Raw genomic sequence first — 17,412 nt, forward strand, 5'->3', positions numbered from 1 at the left:
GTTGTCATGTAAACAGGTGAAAGCCCAAGGTGTTTCTGGCCAGTGGAAGGGTGAATCGAATGCCACCTTTGAAGCAGAAACTGAGTGTCTTTGTCTATTTCTTGGTGGCTGTTGACTAGTGGGGATACCCACAGGACACACGAACCCTACCTGCAGGATTCCAGAGTGAACGTGGGCATAGACTAGGAACTGGTGCACTGAGGAACGTGCCTGGTCTGTGTTGGCTGGCTCACCAGACAGCGTTGGGCTTAACAGAGATGAAAAATGAAAATCGTTAATGAACTATGGCAGAGCCTCCTCTGGTTTCTAATAAATCTGAGCCTGACTGCTCTTCCAGCAGTGGAATTATGCTTGGAGTTTGGACCAAATTGCATTAACTGTTGCTTCCGTGTACTCAATAAAAACAGGAGAAGCATGACTCACAGTCCCACTTATAAAAGCAATGCTTTTCAATACCGAGTAAAGGCTGCAGGAACAGGTCCAGCTAGATCTCAAGAATTGTTTCCTTGTGGATCACTATGGTCAAAGGCTGGCCCACCTCTCTCTCTCCTTCCCTCTCCTCTCTCCTTCTCCCTCTCTCTCCCCCTCCGTCCCTTCCTTCCTAGGGTTAATAATTTAATGTGTTCAGTTGACCCCAAACCACTCCGAAGCTTGGCCTGCCTCAGGAGTGTGTGGTTAAGCAGAGGCCACACTGGCATGTTCCAGTGTAAGCCCAAGTCTGAAGAGCCTAGCGAGATGTGAAATAGCTTAACTCGGATGCCACAATCAGGACAGGGAGCTCAGAAGGTGGCTGGGCCTTCGGAGACAGAACACTGTCGTCATTAACTCTAGGGAGGGATTTTCTGAACTCAACATTGATTCTGCTACTTCCTGCCTGGGCTTTACTTTTCCGTGTCTAGACTTCCTGAGCTAAGATAGTGTTTGGCATATATAATGCTTCAGTACAGCTACTGAGGGATCGGAATATAAGAAAAGGCCTCAAATTCTATGGCTGAGATCTGAGTAATGGCACCTTAAGTAATACTCATGTCAAGCTCCTGGAAGTGATGAACCCATCATGCACGGGTAGAGCTCCCTTATCAGCCTTCTGGTCAAGGTTAAGGTGAGGGCAAGAGAGTTGTTAAAAGACTCTCACAAAACAGACTCACACTAAGGACGTACTTGAATTAGCCTTAATTTTTTTTCTTTTTTGTTTTTCAAGACAGAGTCACTGTGTGACCCTAGCCAGCCTGGAACTTACTATGCAGACCAGGCTGGGTTCAAACTTAGAGATCTGCCTGCCTCTGCCTCCCAAGAGCTTGGATTGATGGCGTTACTTCAGTTCTTTGCTCTCTACTGCTCACTTTGGTCTAACTCTAGGAGTGAAGTTAAAACTTCACTTATCTGGCAAGGATCTCTCCTAAGTGTTCATAGTTGGAGGGCAGGATTGGAAAGGTCATCTGAGTCCCTATGGCAACCCAGTGTAATGGAAATGCCAGGGTCCCTTCTCAGAGGTAGACTCCTGCAGTATTGCCCACATGCGCCACAGTAACCTCTGTTTAGCATAAGCTGCTCTGCTTAAAAATGTGTCTAGTAATTCCCCAGGCACAGGAGAGGCACAGTGTGATGGCTTGTATGCTTGGCCCATGGAGTGGCACTATTAAGAGTATGGCCTTGTTGGAGTAGGTGTGTCACTGTGGATGTGGGCTTTATTACCCTCATCCTAGCTGCTTGGAAGCCAGTCTTCTAGTGGCCTTCAAATGATGATGTAGAACTCTCAGCTCCTTCTGCATCATGCCTACGTGGATGCTACCATGCTCCCACCTTGATGATGATGAACTGAACTGGTAAGTCAGCCACTTTGCAAGAGTTGTCTTGGTCATGGTGTCTGTTCACAGCAGTAAAACCCTAACTAAGACACGCAGCCACGATCAAAGGCCTTAGAATCTGTGTTCCTAAGCACAAGCGAGGACCACCCACATGTAAGCTGCCCTTTCCTCATTTTTATTCATCCTCCCACCCCTGGGTCCTTACCGTTGGGTTTGGCTATCGGATCCACTTTTACAGTGATGACTTTGGATCTTTCAGTAGTTATCATTTTCTATCCCATCTCCAGGGCTTCATGACTCACTCCCCTCTCTACACCTCCCACCCCGAGTTTATTTCAGAAGAAATGACTCCATCAGGCACCACGTGTATAAACAGCCCCCCCCCCCAGTTGCTGAGTTTCCCTTTTGTGAGCTTGAAACTAAGAATTCAGAATTGTTTAGTGAAATCAGATAAACGCCATATCTGAAAGACAGGTTGTTCAGATGAACTTTGTAACGGGGATGGGGGACAGGTAGGTTAGAGGCTCTATCTGCAGTGCTAGGAAAACACATCCCAGCATTGAGAGCTTGCTTGGAGGTTCTACTAGTAGGGCACAGATATTAGAAGATTTTGTACAAAGACAGTCTTCTTGTACAGAGAGCAGCCTTGGGGAAAGCACACACATCAGGAAAGATGCACACATCTCTGTGGGAGAGAAGGGGGCACCTTCCCAGCCAGACCAGCTGAATCAACCCTGGTGATTGCTGGACTGACAGATGTCAGTCACAGCCACACCATTGCACAGCCAATAATCCCGATTTAGAAACGTACGTCTTCTACTTACTAGCTGTGTAAACTTGGACTTGGACAAACTCCCTACTGTAAGTCTCAGCCTTTAATTCCATGAATCATTGGCTCAGGTAGATAATGGGTAGGGCTTGGGGCACAGTAAATAACGACGACTACGACTGGCCGCCATGCTTGTTTCTTTAGCATGGATTTATTCACTAACACCATAAGAACCTTAGAGTTCTAAAGCTATCGAACTTTCACCAAGGAGACTGCAGAATAAGCGTGTGCTTTACAACGCTGTTTGAATATTATCGAAAATCACAGAGGGAAAAAGGTGTGGTGGTGTGGCTCGTGTGAAAGATGGCATGGTGAGGTTTTGGAAGTTGCTTAGCCAGTGAACATGGCAGGTCACAAGTAGTATTGACCCAAAACTTCATAGTCACTAAGAACATTCTTAGCTTGGGGAATAAATGGAACATAATGATGGTTTGGAGGAGTTCCTTCTTGGGGGAGTCAAACACATATCCACCTCCTTCTTTAAGGCTCCAAAGACAAAGCAAAGTGTAATTGCACCAGAGTCCAACTTGCAGAGCCTATGAGTTTAGCTGACTTTCTGACAGAGCATAGGTAAGGAGAGGCGAGAGTGACTCCAAAGCAGATACCACCAGAGAGCCTCTCAGCCCAGCATGGAGGACAACAAGCTCCACAGGTGGTTTCTCTTCAGTTAACTCTTCTGGGTTTATATATTTTAGCAACTCCCAGGTAGATTAGATAGGTGTGTGTGTGTGTGTGTGTGTGTGTGTGTGTGTGTGTGTGTGGTTGAATAGAAAGAGGCTGCTCATATCTCAGGTGAGGGAGGCTCTAATGATCCCTCTCTCCCTCCTCCTGACTGAGGGGACATCAACAGTCAACAGGCCCATTCATGGTCTCTCACAAGCAGGCACGAAGATGGTAGGTTTGTTGTTGTGTTTTGGTTTTGCTTGGTGGACTGTAATTTATAATAGCTAGAGAGGTGCGAGAAGGTGGGGAGAGCTTGAATGGCAGCCTGAACGACAGACTGTGGGCTCTAGAGACCTATGGCCCAGGCACGAATTCAGGTTCCACTTCATTATAAGAAGGGAGTGGCGCTCAAACATTGCATAGCACTTTATCTCACGATTAAGCAAAAGCAGCTATATTAATCTACCTCCAGTAAGTGGACATTCAGGTATGTTGCAGTCTGTCGATTTTGTTTGGGAAATTTCTAAACAAACTGCAAAGAACTCGTGGTGTATCTCATTACGCATATTTGAAATTCCTCTAGAAATTTCTAGAATTCTAAAAATTCTTCTGGTAGATAGACATAGAAGTGAACCTGATTCTGCACTGTAAGATTATCTTCAACAAGACTGGGTATTGCCTAATCGCTCTTTGTGTGGTTATGCCAGTTGAGACCCATCAACAAGGTATGAACCGTCAAATCTTCTCATCTTGACATTTGCTCTCAGAGTCTTGACCTGTTTTTTTTTTTTTTGTTTGTTTTTTGTTTTTTTGTTTTTTTGTTTTATGCCAAGTAGTTTGTATCAAAAGCTACCCCATGGGCAAGGTAGAGAGTGGATCTCATTTATTTGTTTCTGGAATATAAAACAGGAGCCAGCATGCTTTCATCCACCCACCCATCCATTTATATAATTTCCTACCTTCTATTTTTCTGGTTCAGAGATACTCTCTGGGGAATAGTAATGACATTTCTTAGGCACGCTGCAGCTTTTGTTTCCCACTCTGGGTTTTCTTTGTTAACTGACGTGGTTCATTTGGTTTTTCTTTTTCCTGTGGTTGTGCAGGTTACCTGGTGTGTTCATTATTTTTGAGTTTCTGTGACCAGACAATATAATAGAAATAAATTAAGGGCGCCAAAGTTTGTTTCGGTTCAGGATTTCTGAGATTTTCGGTGTGTCATGTGACACGGAAGGCAGAGAGGAACAGCTCCCCTGTCCATGACAGTGGAGAAATGAGGGGGAGGAGAAGGGGAAGGAGGAGGAGGAGGAAGAGAAAAAAGAGGAGGAAGAAGAGAAAAAAGAGGAGGAAGAGGAGGAGGAAGAGGAGGAAGAGGAGGAGGAAGAGGAGGAAGAAGAAGAAGAGGAGGAGGAGGAAGAGGAAGAAGAGGAGGAAGAGGAGGAAGAGGAGGAGGAAGAGGAGGAAGAAGAAGAGGAGGAGGAGGGGGAAGAGGAGAAAGAGGAGGAAGAAGAAGAGGAGGAGGAGGGGGAAGAGGAGAAAGAGGAAGAAGAGGAAGAGGAGGAGGAAAAGGAGGAAGAGGAGGAGGAAGAGGAGGAAGGAGAAGAAGAGGAGGAAGAGGAGGAAGAGGAGGAAGAGGAGGAAGAGGAGGAAGAGGAGGAAGAGGAGGAAGAGGAGGAGGAAGAGGAGGAGGAAGAGGAGGAGGAAGAGGAAGAGGAGGAGGAAGAGGAGGAGGAAGAGGAGGAGGAAGAGGAGGAAGAGGAGGAGGAAGAGGAGGAGGAAGAGGAGGAGGAAGAGAAGGAGGAGGAGGAAGAGGAGGAGGAAGAGGAGGAGGAAGAGGAGGAGGAAGAGAAGGAGGAGGAGGAAGAGGAGGAGGAAGAGGAGGAGGAAGAGGACAGATGATCACATGGCCAGGAAGCAGGAGGGTATCGTGACTGAAGAGCAGAGCCAGGAGTCTAGCCTTCCTCCTGCCAGCCAGTTCCCCCCTTCCAGAGATTCTGCACCCCATTCAAATAATGTTACAACCTGGAAAACACAGCCTTAAACATGAGCCTGTAGGGGAACATTTCAGATTTAGACCATAACATGATTAGAAGCAAATTTGCCTACTCTTTTTTTTTTAAAAACCTCTAACATAAACTCAGTTTCCACCCTGAGACCACAGTAACACTAGTTTTACTAGTTTAAGTAAAACTTCTTTCTAGAAGTTTTAGAATTTCTGTATCGTTACCTGCTTGCTGCCGAAGTCAGCTTGATTCTTGTTAGAAGAGACAGGCTTTAAACACTCATGAAAATGATCACATCATCTAAAAGATGAAAGAAAACAGGCCTCACAGAGCCCTTAAATACATCGAGAAAAGAAGCCGAACTCGGTGAAGATTAAACAGGTGTGGAAAGATCTCTAGCGAGGGCGTCCTGGCCAGCTACTCTCCCTCCCACAAAGGAGGCAGGATGCCAAGGTAAATGACACACCCAGCAGGGAATGCCAACAGCCCCTGTTGGAATAGCCTGGAGAAGTTTGAAAAGGACTTTGTTGGCCAAGGGGAGGGAAAACAAGGACTCACATACATCGCCAGAGGAAACATCAACGAGTACAACCTCTATCATGGTCAATTTGGCATCAGCCTTTAAATTTAAAACGTCTGAAGCCTTTTGACACTGTAGCCGGGACTTCTAGCACTTTCCGATATAGGAATACTATTCATCTGGAGATGAAATGATATGTATGCCCAGGGCCGATTATCACATTTTTTTTCTTTTCTTTTTTGGTAATAAGATTGGAAGGAAACTTGATTTCCATTGTCAGAAAACTGGAAGGGCAAGTAACAGCATGGCCACAGAGTAAAGCATGGCACTCTAGATGCAGGCATGGGGACAATCTTCAACATACAGTGGCAGATGGTAGTGTCAAGGTGCATGCAAAGTGTCAGGTGATTAATAGGGCATCAACTATGAGACACGGAGACAACCCTGGGAGACACCCGAGTGGTTCTGTCTGAGTTATGTCTGAGGTGGTAAAGGGTAATGAGGAGAAATTTATTTGTTTATTGGTTGGGTTCAAACCGAGGGCCTTCAATGTGCTGAGCAAGCACTTTTACCACTGAGCTGTGTCCCAGACTATGGCTTTTAAATCTTTTGAAAACAATTTCCCCACTCCTTCATTTTTAGATACAAATGGATTCAGATGGGTCTACAGGCTCAACGCAGTCCCTATCAAAATGCCAGCTCCCTTCTCTTTTGTTTGCACAAATTAATTTTTAAATTTACATGTAAGCGCAAGGCATTATCAAAATAACCTTGAAGAAGATAAAAGTTGAAGGACTTATGCTTCCTATTAGTAAGTAAATGTGTTTAAAAAGGCAAAAACTGAAGCCACACATCAAACCTCCCATTCTACTTCTTTAAAGAAAATGAGCCTATGTCTTCGTGGCTCACCACCGCCAGCTGGTGTCTTCCTCTCTGCTGTAAGTCACTATGGCCACCCCCTTTAGACTAACGGTGAAGATAGAAACCTTACGGTCAAACTACCTGCTTTCTTTTATAGGTATTTATGAACGAGGCAAACGGCTCCACTCTCCCGTGCCCCAGTTCCTTCTCACTTAAATGGATATCGCTGTAGTGTTTATTTCATACGTCTGTTGTGGGAGTCAAATGAGCGAATTCCAGCTGCGTACTTAGAACTGTAGCTGGCCTTACGTAATCATCTGATAAATATAGGCAGTATGATTATTTCTCCATTTTGTTTACATATTTTAAAAAAAACCTAGTCTTACTAATAGTTGGCTTTAAAAATTCTAGGTTTTGGTTTTCAGTTTTCTACTTCGTTTTAGCTGTTTTGCATGTCATATTTCCGCCCTGTCTGTTTGTCTTGCTCTATAGTTAGATTCTCCTACTGGATGCTTGGATAACCCACTGTAAACCGTTATTCTTTTCTGGTAAATAACATCAGTAGAACATAATGGGTTACTGCCAATATTGCATTAGCTATAGCCAACCTTTTTTGTTTGTTTGTTTGTTTGTTTGTTTGTAGTCTGCTGTTATTTTTATTGTCTTTCTGTTCTAGCACTTAAATTTCTGCTAATATTTTTTAACCTATCAAGTCCTGGGGAGTTTTGTTTCTCTCTCTCTCTCTCTCTCTCTCTCTCTCTGTCTCTATCTCTTTTAGGATTTGTTTTCTTTTCTTTTCATTGTGCTTCTGCATGTGTGTATGCTTTGTGCATGTGTGTATGAGCATGTAAACATGTGTGTGTGTGTGTGTGTGTGCATGTGAATATATGTCACATGTCTGTTAGTGCCTGAAGAGGCCAGAAGAGGATGTCAGATCCCTTGGAACTGGTCATAAACTGGCCGTGAGCTGTCTGTCTGGATTTGGGTCCTCAGTAAGAGTAGTAGGCATGCTAAGCAATCTCTCCAGTCTGCCCCATCCTTTATAAGGAGTGAGGAGGGAGAAAGGGAGAGGGGGACAGAATGAGAAAGGGAGATGAGTTGTTCCTTCTTTTCTAAACCGTGCTCAACTCAGATTGCATGTCTGCAAACCAGGAAGAGGTAGGCAGTATGTACAGGCAGAGGAGGGCGTTTGCACCTTCCGCTATGCTGCGTCTGCGCTGACTTAGATCTGTTCCCGCCAGAATGTCCTCACGGAAGGTGCGAGCTTTGCCGAGTGCTCTGTGAACTGCCCTCATCCCGACACCCGGAGTAAACACACCGAGGAGGAAACAATACGTGCAAAAACTATTATTTAAATAAACATTAACCAAGCAAAAGCCTGGAGAGAGCCTCAGGATTGATCCATGAGTGAAGACATAGGAGATTGTCACAGTGGTGAGCACTGCGTGGTTGCTATTACCTCGTGATTACTATCTGGGAGGAGTGGTGGAGAGCAGGCTGTGCTTAAGATGGTAAATATTAATGACGGGGTTGCTAGGAATGCTAGCCAAAGTGACATGCAGGCATTCATGAAGGAGTTTCTTGTTCATTAATCTTAAAACAAACAAACAAACAGAAACACACACACACACACACACACACACACACACACACACACACACACACCCCAACCCAGTTGGGGCCTTTTATCTTCTATTTAAATAATTCCTTGGGCATGCATTAGTTCCTCTTCAGTGTTGACTGAAATACTATTGTTTCCTAATTCCTTTATTTTATCAAATGCAGACCCACTGAAGAATGGGATTGATTGTAAATCAGGTTCCAGTTGGGAAAAAAAAATCAGCGAAGAAACTGGACCTGTTTGACTGCATCAGACCTCACGAGTGAGTGAGGCCACTCTGGGATGCCTGGTTCCGGCTCTCTGCATGTCTGATCTGTCTTGCAGACTGGGAAGGTCTGTCTGTCATCTACGCAGTGAGTGACTCCCGGGGAGGGGGGGGGGGAGGAAATGTCGCCTCATAAAGCAAGGCCGTACCTTCTTCAGTCCTTTCGCAGCCTTCCAGGGTCTCAGATGTCGGTAGACACACTGCCCCCCAGCTGCTTAACATAAATCACTGTAGTAGTCTGTACTGACCACTCAACCCCCCAGCTTCAGGATTTGTTTAAGAGCAGGTTAGCCCATGGCTGGCTTGTTGAATGTGACGGAGCGCCCACCTTTTTTTTTAAATCGTTGTATGCATAGTAGAGGGTGTAGGGTATCTTGCTGGGAAGTGATTTTTTTTTTTTACAACCTAAATTCATAATCTTAAGGACTCCCACTTAAGTCCATTTCCATTAAGTGGTCTATGATGTCCCGCTTTCTTCTTCAGTCTCCAACACTGATGCTCTCCGTGAAGATACAATTTCCATGGTGCCCTTCCTGGAAGCTGTTGTTGTTTACTCGGCAGAATGGTCCTCTGTACCGAGACGCGGTCTTGCTTCTCTGAACTGAATTTTCCATGGAAGTTGTCCAGCGCTTCTCCGATTCTCAGGCGCTTTATCTGACAGTCTTTCTTCCTGCAGATAATGGCTGGCAGCAACCCACAGCGCAGAGGTTATATGCTGCGCTTCTGAAAAAGCCTTGAATGGAGCCATTGTGCCCCTGAGATGGTCTGCATGTTTGACTGAACAGAGGGCAGGGTGTAAAAAAAAAAAAAAAAAAAAAAAAAAGGCACCTTGTATGCAAGAGTTGGCGAGGTTGCGGAGTGAATCAAAATCTCCAGAAAGTCTGGGCAGCGCTGTTCAGAGGGAGCAATGAACCCTCTGGAAGTCCTGTTAGCTCAGACATTCCAATGCGGTGAGGCAGCCTCAGGGACTAGGCTCCCTCCAGTGGCATTTATGGAGGGAGTGAGCAGGGAACATTGATCTGGATACTCTCTTTGCAAGGGGTTGGGAAAGGCACCCTTCGTATCGGGGCGGAGCCTGCAGGCCACCATACTTGGGTGGTCATCAGCTTTCTACTTATGGGACCCCCCGTTTGTCTTCGATCTCAACAGTGCACTGGCTCAGCTGGAGGGCTCGGTGTTTACTGCCTTTATGGCCACCAGCTTTGCAGCAATTTGATTCCCAGATCAGATTTTAAAAAAAGAACAACTGACCACAAGTTTGGGGTACCAGGTGATGATGATATCTGGATGGCTAGATCCACTAAATGAACTACACAAATCCCAGAGGAATGCCATATGTTAAATAAAAGCCCCATCCTACCAGGAAGGTACTTGTTGACCTCTCCACTTACTTGCCCAAGTCTATGGTTGGGGTAAATGACCATTTATTTATTGGTGGTCTAAAACTAAAAACCTGACACTTAACGAACAAAAAATCTCCCCCAAGGCCTTCTGCTAAGCCCTTCCTGAACCAGCTTTTGTGGGAAGCAGAAACATTAGTTTTCATTAAAACCCTAGTGGTGAGAAAACAGCAAAACAGTGTAAGGATAGGGCTGGCAGATTTTTCTTACGGGCAGAATTCTTTGGCTGTCTTATGCATTCTTGCTCCAGTCTCTCCTGTGCTAGAGGCTCCAAGGAGGGGAGATCTCATTTAAGAAGCTACCTAAACCCAGCAAGAGCAGACAGAGCCTGTGGGAGACCTCCGTGATCCAGCGAAGTTACAGGTAGAGTTCCGGGAGGATGGGAGCTGGACACACCCTGTTGTATGGCTCATACTGGCTAGGGCATGGTGGCCTTCACACAAGATGGTTAGTATGGAGATACTGAAGATTTCTGCATTAATTAAAGTTGTGGAGGAGAACGACTATGGCTGTGGCGTGGAGGGTTGATTTGGTCCAAGGAAAATGCAGACTTGAGACGTGGGCCGGAAAGAATTGGTTCTGGTTGAATGTGGGAGAGGGCATCAGGCCTACGGGTATCTGTAAGACAGCCAGGTAAAAAAGGAGAAGGCACAGGTTTGGGCAAACGGGAGGAGGTTTGATTTTTCTCCAGGTCTCTGGCTCTCCTAACTGCAGATAGGGCATAAAACTTTTGCCAGTAGCCAAGGACGCTCTAGGCAAAGCCGGCAGTTTCTAGCAGCTGTGAAAATCTCCAGACTTGCTTCGGAAAGACCAAACAGGCACGGTTTAGTTTTGTAAGAGATCACAGGCATGAGTAGTCACACATAGCAAAAGAAGTGTCTTGGGCACAATGATAGATAGCATTCTACAAGTACTCGGAAATGAATGGAAGAATGCGAGTGGTGGGAGTCTCGTTGCTGATTCCTACTAGAGTAACTTTGTTAAAGTCACTTAGTAACCTCGGTCCTCAGTTTCCCGGTCTGTCACCCAGGGATGGTCAGCAGGAGGGGAGGCAGTGAGAGAGGACCTCTTGCACCCGAGGTGTGCAGAATTCCGGCTCTCCCGGAGCAAGGTGATCTGTCGCAGCTGGAGACGGTTCCCTCCTGGACCTGAGACCGACTGGCTCTTGGGCTCCTTGGCCCGGGTGTCTGGCGGGGGTCGTCCGGACTGCTAGGGTGGGGAGGCAGGGTGGTGGGGGCGGGCCCCATCCAGCCGAGTCGGGGGGCGGGCCAGGCACTAGCCGCTCCCCTAGTCGCCGGGCGGCCCGCGGTGGCGCTCGCGGCCTCTCACCCCGCGGGCGAGTTCTGGGAAAGCCCGGCCCAGGGCGGGGGCCCGCGCCGCCCCGCTCCGCTCGGCTCCGGGCAGCGCGCACTGCTGGGGCGAGGGACGCGCGGGCTGAGCCCGGAGCGCGGGCTGGCGGCGGGGGCGGCGGGCTAGAGCAGTGGACGGCGGCTGCGCGCCCCGCTGTGCTCTGCCCGGCTTCTGTTCGCTCCTGGGAATCGGCTGTGCGGCTGACACTCTGTAACTGGGACTCTCCACGGCTCTGGGGACGCACGCGCGTGGACCAGGTCCCCAGGGACGCGGCACTCTGGTCCCGCCGCACGTCTGGCTGGAGATCTAAGGTGAGCCTGCGACTCTGTCTCTTGGTCACTGAGGACCGCAGATCCGGAGAGCTGGGCTGGGTGCTCTCCGGGTTGGAGTCGCTCCCGGGCGGCAGCCTGAGTTCGTGTACCTGGTGGCCCAGTCAGCGGCTCCCGCCTCCCAGGGGACAGCCGGGGCAGTCATCCCTTGGGGAATGCTAGGCTGGAGGTCACCCGGTTACCCTGGCCTCGGCTCACCATTTCATGCTGTGTGTGTGTGTGTGTGTGTGTGTGTGTGTGTGTGTGTGTGTGTGTGTGTGTGTGTGTGTGGTGTGGAAGTGGCCCAGCACAAAGCAAAGTAGAAGTCCCTTTCTCAGCAACGCATTTCAAGGAAAGTTCTCAGACATTGTTTCCGGAGAGATTTATCTGTGGAATCCTAGGAAATACAGCACTGGACCTGTTTCACTCTGACTGGTGATTTCGAGAACGGCTATGCTTTTTCTCTAAAGTCTTTCTAAATAACACAGATTCACAATTCTTTGGCCATGGCCCGTGTTACGTGCACAGGGTAAATATGTACCCCCCCTTACATTTAAGTCATGGCACATTTGGTTCAATTGACTAAATCAATTTGTATAGGGACTATTCATTATTCAATAATTCAGTGCATTAAAAAAATAAGCTCTTTAGTAACTAGAGTCGACTTCGCCGAAAACTTTTTTGTACAAAGTTCAGAATTTCATCAGCATTAGTGGGTTTTCTTAACTCTTTTGTAGACGCCCCCTGTGGGGGCAGGGTGATGCTAAGGGCACAGAATAGCACAGCTAAAGTCAGGAACGTGAACCCAGAAGCAATAGTTAAAAGCCAGTCTTGGGAAGGGGTGGCAGGTGGTTCTCTGGATGTCAGTATAGCTTCCTAGTTGTCAGTGCAGGAGGAGCTCACCATCCCTCCTCAGTTACTATACAGAACTGTGGTTTTTCTGAACCATGCTTGACAATATGCTCTAGAACAAAGGTTCTCAACCTGTGGTTCACAACCAGAGGGATCTTTTCATAGGGATGCCTAATACCATCAGAAAACACAGAGCTTTACCACACAATCCACAGCAGTAGCAAAATTACAGTTATGAATTAGCAACAAAAGTAATTTTATGGTTGGGAGTCATCCCGGCATGAGGAACTGCATTGAATAAAGAGTTGCGGCATTAAGAAGGTTGAAAACCACTGCTATAGAATATGTTTTCTTCTTCCTCGTTGGTTTCGACCAGCCTCCCCAGTGATGGTTCTAGATGCTAAACAGTGTTCAGTCTCCAGTTTGTTGGCTTAGCCTGAAACTGCGAGCATCCTCCCTCTGCTTTGATTACCATAGCCTCTTACTTACCCCAATGGGTCTGTGCGATTTATGTAGATAGCACGTTTTCCTCACCCGTGGTATTTGCTGAGCCTTTCCTGGCCCGATCCTTACACCTTGAAGGCTCTCTAGAAATAATTGTGGGCAGGCATTAAACGCTAAGACTCTGGTTTGTACAAAGTAAAGCTCTCTTTTAGAGGAATCAATGTAACCACGAGGATTTAGGGAAACATTCACCACCCGTACATCCTTCACTCACAGCCCCTAGGAGAAATTTGCTTTCTGCTTAGGAGTGCCTCCTGGTCACCTTTGGCTCCAGACCAGGTAAAAGGTGAGGTTAAGCTGTAGGCACATTCTTTTCCGCTCCTTCTAGCAAGACAAGCTCCTGGATGTGTTCCAGTTTGACCTTCGAATAAAAAATTTGTACTTGAACCGGTGGGGTGAAGCTAGAGTCTGACGAAGGTGGTCGGTCTTCTTTTCTTTTTCGCAGTCACAAGTTTCTTTGATCTTTCGTCGTATACTGGGTGGCACTTGTCTGGTGTGTGCAGTTTGTTACAAACTTTGAAATGGACAAAGGAAGATTGAAAGGGTCTGGGCACAGGGGGAGGTTTTGTAAGTAGAGGGGACATTTTCACAAAGCATGGCTGTTCTGTAGGGGTGTGTGTGTGTGTGTGTGTGTGTGTGTGTGTGTGTGTGTGTGTGTGTGTTGGCAGCCCCTGCCTTTCACAAGCAGCCTGCACAGGACAACTGCTTCCGTGCTTCTATCCCGCTCTTACACTTTCCTTGGGAGCTACTTGACAAGTGATGGAAGATGTGGATGGGTCATAGAAGAGCGTGTAGCTTCATGAGCCTCGGGTGGAGAAGATGGGAGCTCTGGATTGATGGGATGGGAAACGGAAAAAGAGGAAGGACACATCAAAGCCTACCAGCTGTGGGGTCTGGCAAGGAAGTTAAGGCTTTTCCTTATCCCCTGGGCTTCCTGGATGAAGAACTCAGGCTTGTTAATTCAATATTAATTCAGTTGGGTTATGGCTTAAGTAGGTTTTCATGGGCCAGATTGGGAGCTTAGCTCTCCATGGCTGTATTGTCAATATGGTAGCCACTAGGCCCAGATGGTTGCATTTAAATGAGTTAAAAATAAATGAAGTTAACCGCATCTAAGTGCTTGGATACTACATGTGGCTATCCAGGGCACTGCCATCATCTCGGAAATGCCTGTCCTGGAGAATTGTTTCCTCGGAGTTAATCTCCAAAGGGAACCGATTTGCAAATGAAATTTAACTGTGAAGTTAAAGTTTCCCATTTATAATCCCCTGTCTGTGTCGACGGAAACAACGCTGGACAGTGTGCCAAGCGCTTCACCTGTTAGCTTACCTCATCCTTATGACGTAGGGCAGAAGTGCTAGAGACCTGACCCCTTACCTGCATCCTTCCACGGACTAATGTTTGGCAACAAAACTTGGTCCAGCCTCATGTGACCTTGCAATAGTCTCTCCTTCCCTTAGCTAGTAACAACTTCAGAAATAATGGACAATGGGGCTATGTAATATTGGGCATATGTTCGCCTATGTCAGTGGGTCTCAGCCCCTTTGGAAAAACCCTGCCTCCCAAAATATTTACATTACTATTTATAACAGTAACAGGATTATAGTTATGAAGTAGCAACAAAAATAATTTTACGGTTGGGGGGTCACCACAACCTGAAGATCTGAATTAAAGGGTGGCAGCATTAGGAAGGCTGAGAACCACTGTGGACACCATCAAAAGGACTTCTACATGGTGGCTAGTTTCTCAGTTTCTAATGAGGAGCACGGACCCCTATTATTAAGTCCATTCTGAAGATGGAAAAATAGAGGTAACAGAAGATGAATGTGTATTGAGTCACAGCCTAGACGGAATCAAAGCAGGCTGTCTCCAGAATCCATTCCCTTGACCTCTGTGCCGTCCTGCACCTAACTTTGAGCTCATGATCCATACGTGCGACTGGGCGAAGCTTAATATCGTTAATTCCGCTCACTGGGGAGTTTCAGATAAGGCTGTAGTTAACTTGTTCGGTGGGTGAGGTTCAAAAGCCTTGACTACTCAAGCCCACCCCGTCAGGCATGCATAGCAATCGTGTGGTTTGCCCCTTCTCTCTGTCTGTCCTTGAATTGTAGCCGTTGGCTATACGGGAACTGAAAAGAAGAGAGGTCATTTATTGCAGATAGCAGAAACCCCACCGGACTGTGTTGAATCCTGTGGTACTTGGGGGTTTGCGTGTCAATAACTGTCGTGGTGGAGGGCATGGCTTAGTCTTCGTGTAAAGCAAGCTCCATGATGACAGGACCATTTTGGTTGGCCCACCAGGGTTCCCAGGCTTTTCAGCCTGTTTCACAGGGTCCAGAACCACCTGGCTCAATAGGAAATCTCTCCAGGAATTCATGTGAATTCTTTCTTTAAGGTCAGATGGAGGGGCGGGGTAATTCTAGCTAGAGATAGGAATGAACTCCTTATACCTCCGTATGCCCCTGAAATCTCAGTTCTAGGTAGTTCGTTTTGACTTTATGGTAGGCATATCCTTTCTTTTGCTTATGAGGATATGTTCCCAGTGCTCTGCTCTCTGTGCTTTTCTCGTTCCTAGGACTCAACAGGAACCCATCTCTAGCCGGGGAATAACTCTTGAAGTCCCCTGGTGTTCTTTTCGACTTCTTCCTACTAATTATCATGGCTGAGAGGATCCGGTCAGACACCCCTTTGATCACAGGCAGGGACTTCGGACTCAGGCATACTTGGGTACTTAAATCTTGCTGCCAGCCAGTCCTATAACCCTGGCCAAACAGTTGTTTTGTAAGGTGATAAAAATACTTTCTCAGGGTTGCACCGAGGAAATGATTCACCCAAAGCACTTTGCAGAGGGCCTCACATTTACTATCTAGCAAGTTAGCTGCGAGCATTATGCTTTCTTGGCTGTGAAAGTCTGTAGACCCGAGGTTTGGCAGGTCTACGTGGAGGTCAAGGACGCTCTAGGGTGAGTCTCTGGAACCTGTGGATATGCCACTTTACACGACCAAGTGGACCCTGCAGATGTGTTTAAAGTAAGACATGATTCTGGATTTCTGTGAGGGTTGAGTCCAATCACAGTACCCCTATAAAAGGAAGATGGAGGGCCACTATTTATATAGAGAGGTGTTTTGCGTAATGTAAAAAGAGGTCAAGGGTGCAGTCAGGGAACAGGTAAAATACTGTCGAAGCTTGTGTGGGGCTTGAAGTTTGATCCCAGTCTGAAGGGTGGAGAAAAGGCAAGAAAATGAATTCTTCCCTAGAACCTGCTGAAGGAACCAGCCTTGAAGCCAGCCCATCAGAGACTTCCGACCTCCGGGGCTTTACAGTAATAACTGCATTATTTAAACAGTCAACGTGAAGTCATTTATCACAGCAGCCTAGGAACCAGACTGCAACGCAGAAGATAAAATGGAACAGACGGAAATAGGAGGCACGAAGAGGTTAAGTGTCTTGCCCAGGGTCCCACAGCAGATTGCAGGTACCGCTGTGTAGAGGGACCAAGTCTCTTGGTGCTCTTCACTGGGAGCCCATGGTTCCCAAAGCAGGGACTTCTGCCGAGCCTAGGCCTTCCCTTGTGGATGTCGTGCCTCTGTGTGTGAGGGAGAGGCAGTGTTTGATTTCGTGAGAAGGGCCATGAAGCTGGTTTTTTTGTTTTCCCTTCAGACACTGATTTTTGAAGCCCTGTTAAGTTCTTGTCATTCTGTCACTGTGCTTGACAGTTGCAGCCTGAGGAACAGGCTGGGTGAGTAGAGGCATGCACCCCTTCTCCTACCTCTGTCTCTGCCTAACCTTCCCCCTCACCACAGGCCCTGGCGCCCCTGCAGCCTCTGCTGGCCCACCTCTGTCTGTTTATTGGATTTGCCTATTCTGGATTCTCCCTCCAGCCTGGAATTCCACCTCCCTTGGCCCCTCTGCTCCTCAGACTGGAGCTGTTTAGTGTCAGGGTGGGGATCAGGGTCTCTTAGGAGTATTTTTGTCTTTTCTTTTGATTTTGTTGGTGATTGTTGGTGTTATGCCAAGCTTCTTTTGACTCTCAAGCATCTTAATTCTGGGAGATAATTGTCTGGACCAGGGTTGTTGTTATTGTTGTTTGTCTATTTTAACAGTGTCCCAGGAGTTTGGAACCTCAGTCTGGTGAGGGAGATACTGGCTGTGGGGACCTCAACCTTTCTTTCATTCTGTGTCTCTTGTGTGGCCCTTGGTTTACTTGCTTTACAAGTTGGGCTCTGCCTTATATTTTTCATGAAAGGAGAAATGTGTGTGTGTGTGTGAGTGTGTGTGTGTGTGTGTGTGTGTGTGTGTGTGTGTGTGTGAGAGAGAGAGAGAGAGAGAGAGAGAGAGAGATTGTATCCTAAGTAAAGATACGATATGTTTGATTTTTTTAAAAAAAGATTTATTGTATGTATGTGAGTACACTGTAGCTGTCCTCAGACA

The 17,412-nt window shown here is 46.9% G+C and overlaps 1 protein-coding gene across 2 annotated transcripts in view; it reads left to right on the forward strand.

The window, feature by feature from the left end:
- Positions 1–10,178: 10,178 nt before the first annotated feature.
- Positions 10,179–17,412, forward strand: part of Plce1 (phospholipase C, epsilon 1) — a 309,112-nt gene continuing 301,878 nt past the window's right edge. Inside the window, exon 1 of one of the 2 annotated variants that reach the window (XM_039108292.2) lies at positions 10,179–10,330. The gene's annotated coding sequence lies outside the window, so the exon portion shown is untranslated. 2 annotated transcript variants of the gene reach the window in all.

The sequence above is a fragment of the Rattus norvegicus genome, chromosome 1, assembly GCF_036323735.1.
Source record: "Rattus norvegicus strain BN/NHsdMcwi chromosome 1, GRCr8, whole genome shotgun sequence".
NCBI classification, from domain to species: Eukaryota; Metazoa; Chordata; class Mammalia; order Rodentia; family Muridae; genus Rattus; species Rattus norvegicus.